Raw genomic sequence first — 9,539 nt, 5'->3', positions numbered from 1 at the left:
CCCACGTGGGACAACCTGATTACCCTGTGTCTACCCCAGCGCTTAGAACAGTGCTCGGCACATAGTAAGCGCTTAACAAATACCAACATTATTATTATTATACAGAGTAATCAGATTGTCCCATGTGAGGCTCACAGTCTTAATCCCCATTTTACAGATGAGGTAACTGAAGCCCAGAGAAGTTATGTGACTTGCCCACAGTCACACGGATGACAAGTGGCAGAGCCGGGATTCGAACCTGTGACCTCTGGCTCCCAAGCCCGGGCTCTTTCCACTGAGCCACGCTGCTTCTCTAACACAAGCAAACCTCCCATGAGCCCCTGTCTCTGTCAGGAGAGGAGGCTTAGAGGCACAAGGACAGCCACAAGTGCTCACAGCCTGAGGATCCATTTGGTCTGACCCTCACTCAGCAACTTCTGATCCCTGGTAGATTACTTTGGTTCAAATAATAATAATATTAATGATAAAAATAGTATTTGTTAAGCACTCGCTATGTATCAACCACTGTTCTCAGCACTGGGGCAGATACAACCTAAGACACAAGGGACTCCCAGTCTTAATCCCCATTTTATAGATGAGGTAACAGAGGCACAGAGAAGTTAGCTACGGTCACACACGAGACAAGTGGCAGAGTCAGAATTAGAACCCAGGTCCTTCTGAGATCCAAGCCCATGTTTTGACCCCTAGACCATGCTGCTTCATAATACCTTTATGGCTCTTACTGTGGCTCATCCCCCTTCTCCCTGGGAAGAGCTTTAAAACTTCCCCCAGCAGTGGCTTTCCTCCAAAGACCCTGGGAAAAAAGCACTTCTTCCAAGTAATAGTCCCCTGAGCACTAACTAGTCTTTTGCTTTCTGCTGATGTAATTCTCTGTGCTGAACAAATGCCCCCGATTTCCATAGAGAAGCAGCGTGGCTCAGTGGAAAGAGTCCGGGCTTGAGAGTCAGAGATCATAGGTTCTAATCCCTGCTTGCCACTTATCAGCTGTGTGACTTTGAGCAAGTCACTTAACTTCTCTGTGCCTCAGTTCCCTCATCTGTAAAATGGGGATTAAGACTGTGAGACCCACGTGGGACAACCTGATCACCTTGTATCCTCCCCAGCGCTTAGAACAGTCATTTGCACATAATAATAATAATGATTTTGGTATTAAGCGCTTACTATGTGCCGAGCACTATTCTAAGCACTGGGGTAGATACAGGGTAATCGGGTAGATACAGGGTAATCGGGTAGATACAGGGTAATCCATAGTAAGTGCTTAACAAATACCAGCATTATTATTGTTATTATTATTATTATTATTATTATTGTTCTGTGACCCGTGGGATTCTTGTTGGTAGTACAAGATGGTGAAAAAACACCTTGTGTTTGTTAGTAAGTATTTAGGAAGTTACTGTCTGGATAATAGGAGGTGACCGGGGCTCGAAAGAATCCCAAATGAGAAACTTAAGGAGCTAGGAATGGCGTACCCAAACAAGATTCCAATAATAAAGTAACAAATTGATTCTAAATAAATGTATCCAGAGCTATGTTGAGGGCACATGAGTCCAGAGGTTAGAAACGTAAACAGCATTGACTTCGTCAGAGCAATATAAGGCAGTCACTGCAGACAGCTGGATTTCATCCTCTCTCTGAGGAGCTCATCTCTGACCGTGACTCATACCCCGACCTAAAATTGGATGAAAGGGGTCAAGGAAGTTCAAAGGCTCCAGATGTTGCCAGAGACTCCAGGGAGAGAACTGGTTTCGGCAGGGCAGAAGTTCACTGGAGCCTCTGGGAAAGACATGGCCGGGCGCTGGGCATGGGGAAGATGATGTGGACCCTGCAGTTGAGCACCATCATGAACCTTGAAATTTGGAAAGAAACCGTTACTTGATGTGAAATCCACAGAGGCTTATTTGTGCTTTTAAGATACTCACGAAAAGGCTAAACACATCATGAACATTGACGTCGTGTTGGCGGACTGCAGGTCAGTGGTCTCCAACTCTTGGCCTTGTGACTTTGGATTCCCCACAGTGACACCCCCCCCCAAGAATTTGGAGGTCCTGCCATTTTCTCCTCTGTGCATGAGCGGTCCGGCTGCCAAATCTAGGGCTAGCAAAACTCAGTCAGATTGGGATGAAATCAAAATAGGCACACTCCAACCCAGAGAGATAGCAGCTTTGCAAGAGTCTGAGTGGTTTGGAAATACTTCTCCCTAACTCAATCACGCTCGCTGGGGTTCCTGACCAGGGATCTTGGTGGCCGGGGGTCTCCAAACCACTTGCCCTGTTCTGAATGAGCACCCCCTTTCCCCAAAATGGTTTGGATGCACTAGGTTAAATGACCTTTCACCTCGCTTTTTCTAGTAGTTTGCCCTAGAAAATCAGAACAGCAGGGCTCTTCTGCCCCGATTCTCATCTCCCTCTGCTCCAACTCATCTTCCATCATCTTGGAAACACCACTAAAGAAAGTTGTTTACTCACCCCCTCACTTGTAGCGATAGTAATAGTAGTTGGCAGAGCACTGTACTAAGCACTTGGGAGAGTACAAAACAATAGACATATTCGCTGCCCAAAATCAGCTTCCAGTCTAGAGGGGGGAGACAATCATTAACGTAAAATAAATAAATTACAGATATGTACCCAAGTGCTGTGGGGCTGGGAGGGGGGGAGGAACAGAGGGAGGAAGTCAAGGCGACTCAGAGGGAGTGGGAGAAGAGGAAAAGGGGGCTTAGTCAGGGAGGAGATGTGCCTTCAAAGGCTTTGAAGGAGGGAAGACGGCTGTCGGATTTGAGGAGGGAGGGCATTCCAGGCCAGAGGCAGGATGTGATCAGCGGGCGTGAATATGTCTACCAATTTTGTTATTCTGTACTCTCCCAAGCACTTAATAATAATAATAATGACGCCATTTGTTAAGCACTATGTGCCAAGCACCGTTCTAAGCACCAGGGGGACTTAGTACAGTGCTCTGTCCACAGTAAGCACTCAGTAAATGTGATTGATTGAATTCCCACTGGGTGCAATGCACTATATTAAGCGCTTGGGAAAGTACAAGAGAAAGAAAGACGTTCCCTACGCACAAGGAACGGACTCTCTAACAGGGGACTCAGATGAGGCACCTGATGGCCCGGCCTATTCCCGCCAGATACCACGTGAACAAGCCTTCTTCCCCAACTTTAAAACCCTGAGAAAATGTGGTGGCCATTTTTCCACCAAGAACTGGAGTGAAGAGGTGCCCGAAGACTGATCCTCTAGTTTTAATGTTGATATTTCCAACTGAACATAGGTTCTGCTTGCTCACCTTATGGATTTTTTTAATCTGGTGGGAGAGATTTCTTGCTCCTGTTCTCAGAGGATGGGAAGAGGCTCAGGTGGTGGTAGCTGAAATCAATCAACCAGTAGTGTTTATCAAGTGCTCACTGTGTGCAGAGCACTGTATAAAGTGTCTGAGAGTACAATAAAATAGAGTTGGTAGATACAAGACTTGATGATGATGATGATGATGATGTTGGTATTTGTTAAGCGCTTACTATGTGCCGAGCACTGTTCTAAGCGCTGGGGTGGATACAGGATAATCAGGTTGTCCCACGTGGGGCTCACAGTCTTAATCCCCATTTTACAGATGAGGGAACTGAGGCACAGAGAAGTTAAGTGACTTGCCCACAGTCACACAGCCAACAAGTGGCAGAGCTGGGATTCGAACTCATGAGCCCTGACTCCAAAGCCCGTGCTCTTTCCACTGAGCCACACTGCTTCTCTAAGACTTGCCTAAGCTCATATGTATATATTTTGAATACCCTATTTATTTTGTTAATGAGATGTTCATCCCTTTGATTCTATTTATTGCTATTTTTTTTGTCTGTCTGTCTCCCCCCGATTAGACTGTAAGTCCATCAATGGGCAGGGATTGTCTCTATCTGTTGCCGAATTGTACATTCCAAGTGCTTAGTACAGTGCTCTGCACATAGTAAGCGCTCAATAAATACTATTTAATGAATGAATCTTCCAGTCTAGAGTGGGAGTCGAATATTAGAGTAAATTATGAAAAGGGGAAACTAACTTGTCAAACTAACTCTTCCCCTCTTCAAACCCCTATTGAGAGCTCACCTCCTCCAGGAGGCCTTCCCAGACTGAGTCCTCCCTCTCCCTCTGCCCCTCCTGCCCTCCCCATTCCCCCTACTCCCTCCCTCTGCTATACCCCCTTCCCCTTGAGTATATTTGTATTTTATCATTTTATTAATGATGTGTATATATCTATGATTCTATTTATCTATTTTGATGGTATTGATGAGCAGCGTGGCTCAGTGGAAAGAGCCCGGGCTTGGGAGTCAGCGGTCATGGGTTCTAATCCCAGCTCTGCCACCTGTCAGCTGTGTGACCTTGGGCAAGCCACTTAACTTCTCTGTGCCTCAGTTACCTCATCTGTAAAATAGGGATGAAGATTGTGCACCCCTCCTGGAACAAACTGATGACCTTGTATCTCCCTCAGCGCTTAGAACAGTGCTTGGCACATAGTAAGCACTTAACAAATACCTACATTATTGTTATTGTTACTTGTTTCGTTTTGCTGTCTCTCCTTTTAGACTGTGAACCCGTTGTTGGGCAGGGATTGTCTCTATCTGTTGCCCAATTGTACATTCCAAGCGCTTAGTACAGTGCTCTGCACACAGTCAGTGCTCAATAAATACGATTGAATGAATGAATGAATGAATGAATGAAATGGAAGCGTATGTGAATTTGTACATGAGACCTGTGGGTTTGGGGCTTAGGGTGAATATCAAGTACTTAAGGGGTAATAATAATAATAATGTTGGTATTTGTTAAGCGCTTACTACGTGCAGAGCACTGTTTTAAGCGCTGGGGTAGATATAGGGTAATCCTGTTGTCCCACATGAAGCTCACAGTTAATCCCCATTTTCCAGATGAGGTAACTGAGGCACAGAGAAGTTAAGTGACTTGCCCACGGTCACACAGCTGACAAGTGGCAGAGCCAGTACAGACTCAGGTTTATAGGAGATGCAGAAGGGAAAATGAGGGCTTAATCAGGGAAGGTCTCTTGGAAGAGATGGTTATTTTTGGAGGATTTTGAATGTACAGACAATGGTGGCCACTCAGTCAACAGTAATTATTGAGCACTTACTGAGTCCACAGTATTAAAATATGAACTGCAATAGAAGGCTTACGGTCCCTTTCCCACACCAGCTGTATAAAGAGAGAGGAGGGTTTTGTTTATGTATTTGGTTTTTTTTTCTAATCAGGAGACTCACTGTTATACAACAAAAGGAAAGGAAGAGTAAGCTGCCAGACCATTCTGCAGGGAAAGAACCTGGTTCTTTGAATGTGATTTTTTTTCCCATGGAAATGCATCTCCCATTATATAGGTAAAACCAGTGGTGAGGAGTGGATAGGGCACCGGCTTCCCTGCCCAGGCGGGGTTCTGCTTTTATTTATTTGTTTGTTTTGTTCTTCAGTGGCATTTGTTAAGCACTTACTCTGTGCCAGACACTGTACTAAGCACTGGTACTAATCAGGTTGGGCAGAGTTCATGTCCCACACGGGGCTCACAGTCTTAATCCCCACTTTACAGAGGAGGTAAATGGGGCACAGAGAAGCGAAGTGACTTGCCCAAGATCACACAGCAGACAGAAACAAGCTAATCAGGGTGGACACAGTCCATGTCCTACATGGGGTTCAGAGAAGCAGTGCGGCTCAGTGGAAAGAGCACGGGCTGGGGAGTCAGAGGTCTTGGGTTCAAATTCTGGCTCTGCTGCTTGACAGCTGTGTGACTTTGGGCAAGTCACTTAACTTCTCTGTGCCTCAGTTACCTCATCTGTAAAATGGGCATTAAGACTGTGAGCCCCAGGTGGGCAACCTAATCACCTTGTATCCTCTCCAGCACTTAGAACAGTGCTTTGCACGCAGTAAGTGCTTAACATATGCCATCGTTATTTTACTGGTAACTGTAAAGGTAACCGAGGCACAGGGAAGTGAAATGAGTTGCCCAAGATTCCACAGCAGACAAGTGACCGAGCCAGCTCTGTTCTGCAATGCCGTCCCCAGCACAGTGGCACTATCACCGAGGCCAAGACACTGGCGTGTGTCCGTGTAACCCCCAGGGAGAAGGAGCGTGCCCTAGTGGAAAGAGCACGGGCCTGGGAGTCAGAGGGCCTGGGTTCTAATCCTGACTCTGTCACATGTCTGCTGCGTGACCTTGGGCAAGTCACTCAACTTCTCTGTGCCTCACTTACCTCATCTGTAAAATGGGGGTTAAAGCTGTGAGCCTCATACAGGACATGGACTATGGCCCACCCGACTAGCTTGGATCTACCCCAGGACTTAGTACAGTGCCTGGCACTTAGTAAGTGCTTAACAAATACCGAAAACGAACACACAACAAACCGGGTCACTAAAAGAGAACAGGACTCTGCACACAATAGCATTCAGGAGAGTGTATATGGTCTTTCTCCCACCCCTATTCTTCCTGCCCCTTCCTCAACTCCCCCATCTTTCCCAGCAGTATCTCTAGAGGAGATCTCCCGCTTTCTCTCTATATCTAGTCCCTCCACCCTCCCATCTGACCCCATTCTTTCACATCTTGTCAAAACAATTGCCCCCTCCCTTCTTCCCTTCCTAACAGCCATCTTCAACTGTTTGCTCTCCAATGGCTTCTTTCCCACTGCTTTCAAGCATGCCCATATCTCCCCTATCCTGAAAAAACCCTCCCTTGACCCCACCTCTCCCTCCAGTTAGCGCCCCATCTCCCCGCTACCATTTTTCTTCAAGCTCCATGAGCGAGCTGTCTGCACCCACTGTCTCAAGTTCCTCTCCTTCAATTCACTTCTTGACTCCCTCCAATCTGGCTTCTGTCCCCTTCACGCCACAGAAACCACCCTCTCAAAGGTCACCAGTGATCTCCTTCTTGCCAAATCCAACCGCTTCTACTCCATCCTAATCCTCCTCGACTTCTCAGCGGCCCCCGATGACCGCCCCCTTCTCCTGGAAATATTATCCAACCATGGCTTCACTGACACCATCCTCTCCTGGTTCTTCTCCTATCTTTCTGGCTGCTCATTCTCAGTCTCTTTCAGGGGCTCCTCCTCTGCTTCCCACCCCCTAACTGTGGGGGTCCCTCAGGGTTCAGTTCTAGGTCCCCTTCCATTTTCCATCTTCACCCATTCCCTTGGAGAACTCATGCACTCACATGGCTTCAACGACCACCTCTATGCGAATGATACCCAAATCAACCCAGAGCTTAGTACAGTGCCTGGCACATGGTAAGCACTTACATACCATAAGTACATCTCCAGCCCTGATCTCCCTTTCTGCAGTCTCACATTTCCTCCTGCCTTCAAGATATCTCTATTTGGATCTTCTCCCATCACCTCAAACTTAATATGGCCAAAACTGAACTTCTTACCTTCCCAACCGAACCCTGTCTTCCCACTTACTCTCCCATCACTGTAGACGGCACCACCATCCTTCCTATCTCACGAGCCCAGGACCTTGGCATTATTCTTGACTCCTCTCTGTCATTCATCCCACATATTCAAGCCATAACTAAATCCTGTCAGTTCTACTTTCATAACATTGCTAAAATCTGTCCCTTCCTCTCCACCCAAAAGGCTAACACATTAATACGAACACTTGTCTTATCCCACCTTGATTATTATGTTAGCCTCCTTGCTGACCTCCCTGCCCCCTGTCTCTCCCCACTCCAGTCTTAACTTCACTCTGCTTACCCAGATTATTTTTTTTTTATAAAAACGTTCATACCATGTTTCCCCACTCCTCAAGAAACTCCCGTGGTTGCCCATCCCCACCTTCCTTCAATAGTATTTATTGAGCGCTCACTGTGTGCAAAGCACTGTACTAAGTGCTTAGTACCTCCGCATCAAAACAAAACTCCTCACCATTGGCTTTAGATCACTCAATCATCTTGCCCCCTCCTACCTTAGCGCGTTACTCTCCTACTACAACCCAACCGGCACACTTTTTGTTCCTGTAATGCTAACCTTCACACCGTACCTCAATCACATCTATCTCGCCCACCTCCTGCTTCAGGCCTGGAACGACCTCCCTCCTCATATCTGACAATTTCTCTCCTCTCCTTCAAAGAATTAATGAAGGCCCATCTCCTCCAAGAAGCCTTCCCTTGACTAAACCACCACGGGAGTGTCTTGAGGAGTGGGGAAACATGGTCTGAACATTTTTATAAAAAAAATAATCCGGGTAAACAGAGTGAAGTATAGACCGGAGTGGGGAGAGACAGGGGGCAGGGAGGTGAGGAAGGAGGCTGACATAGAATTAGAGAAGCAGCGTGGCTGAGTGGAAAAAGCCCAGGCTTGGGAGTCAGAGGTGATGAGTTCGAATCCCGGCTCTGCCACTTGTCACTTGTGACTGTGGGCAAGTCACTTAACTTCTCTGTGCCTCAGTTCCCTCATCTGTCAAATGGGGATTAACTGTGAGCCTCACGTGGGACAACCTGATTACCCTGTATCTACCCCAGAGCTTAGAACAGTGCTCTGCACATAGTAAGTGCTTAACAAATACCAACATTATTATTATTATTACTATTATTATTATTAATAAACCCTCCTCTCCTCTTCTCCCACTCCCTTCTGCGTCACCCTGACTTGCTCCCTTTATTCATCCCCCTTCCCAGCCCCAAGGCACTGAGGTATATATCTGAAATTTATGTATGTATGTTCATTCCTTCATTCAATAGTATTTACTGAGCGCTTACTAGGTGCAGAGCACTGTACTAAGCGCTTGGAATGTACAATTCGGCAACAGATAGCGACAATCCCTGCCCAATGACGGGCTCACATGTATGCATATATTTATTTATATTAATGTTTGTCTCCCCCTTTAGACTGTGAGCTTCTTGTGGGCGGGGAATGTGTCTGTTATATTGTACTCTCCCAAGCGCTTAGTACAGTGCTTTGTATGAGAAGCAGTATGGCTTAGTGGAGCATGAGCTTTGGAGTCAGAAGGTGATGGGTTCTAATCCCAGCTCTGTCGCTTGTCTGCTGTGTGACCTTGGTCAAGTCCTTTCATTTTTCTGGGCCTCAGTTACCTCCTCAAAGTGGGGATTGAGACTGTGACCCCCATGTGGGACAGAGACTGTTTCCAAACCTGACTTGCTTGTAGCCACCCTGGCGCTTAGTACAGTGGCTGGCACTTAGTAAGCACTTAACAAATAATAATAGTAATAATAATGATGGTATTTGTTAAGCGCTTACTATGTTTCAAGCACTGCTCGAAGCGCTGAGCCCGGGCTTGGGAGTCAGAGGTCGTGGGTTCTAATGCCGGCTCTGCCACTTGCCAGCTGTGTGATTTTGGGCAAGTCACTTAACTTCTCTATGCCTTAGATACCCCATCTGTGAAATGGGGGTGGAAACTGTGAGCCCCACGTGGGGCAACCTGATTACCTTGTATCTACCCCAGCGCTTAGAACAATGCCCGGCACCTAGTCAGCGCTTAACAATGCCATTATTCTAGCGCTTAGAACAGTGCTTGGCACATAGCGCTTAACAAATGCCATTATTATTATTACAA

The sequence above is a fragment of the Ornithorhynchus anatinus genome, chromosome 5 (assembly GCF_004115215.2).
Source record: "Ornithorhynchus anatinus isolate Pmale09 chromosome 5, mOrnAna1.pri.v4, whole genome shotgun sequence".
NCBI lineage: Eukaryota > Metazoa > Chordata > Mammalia > Monotremata > Ornithorhynchidae > Ornithorhynchus > Ornithorhynchus anatinus.
Note: the sequence above shows the minus strand (reverse complement) of the source record.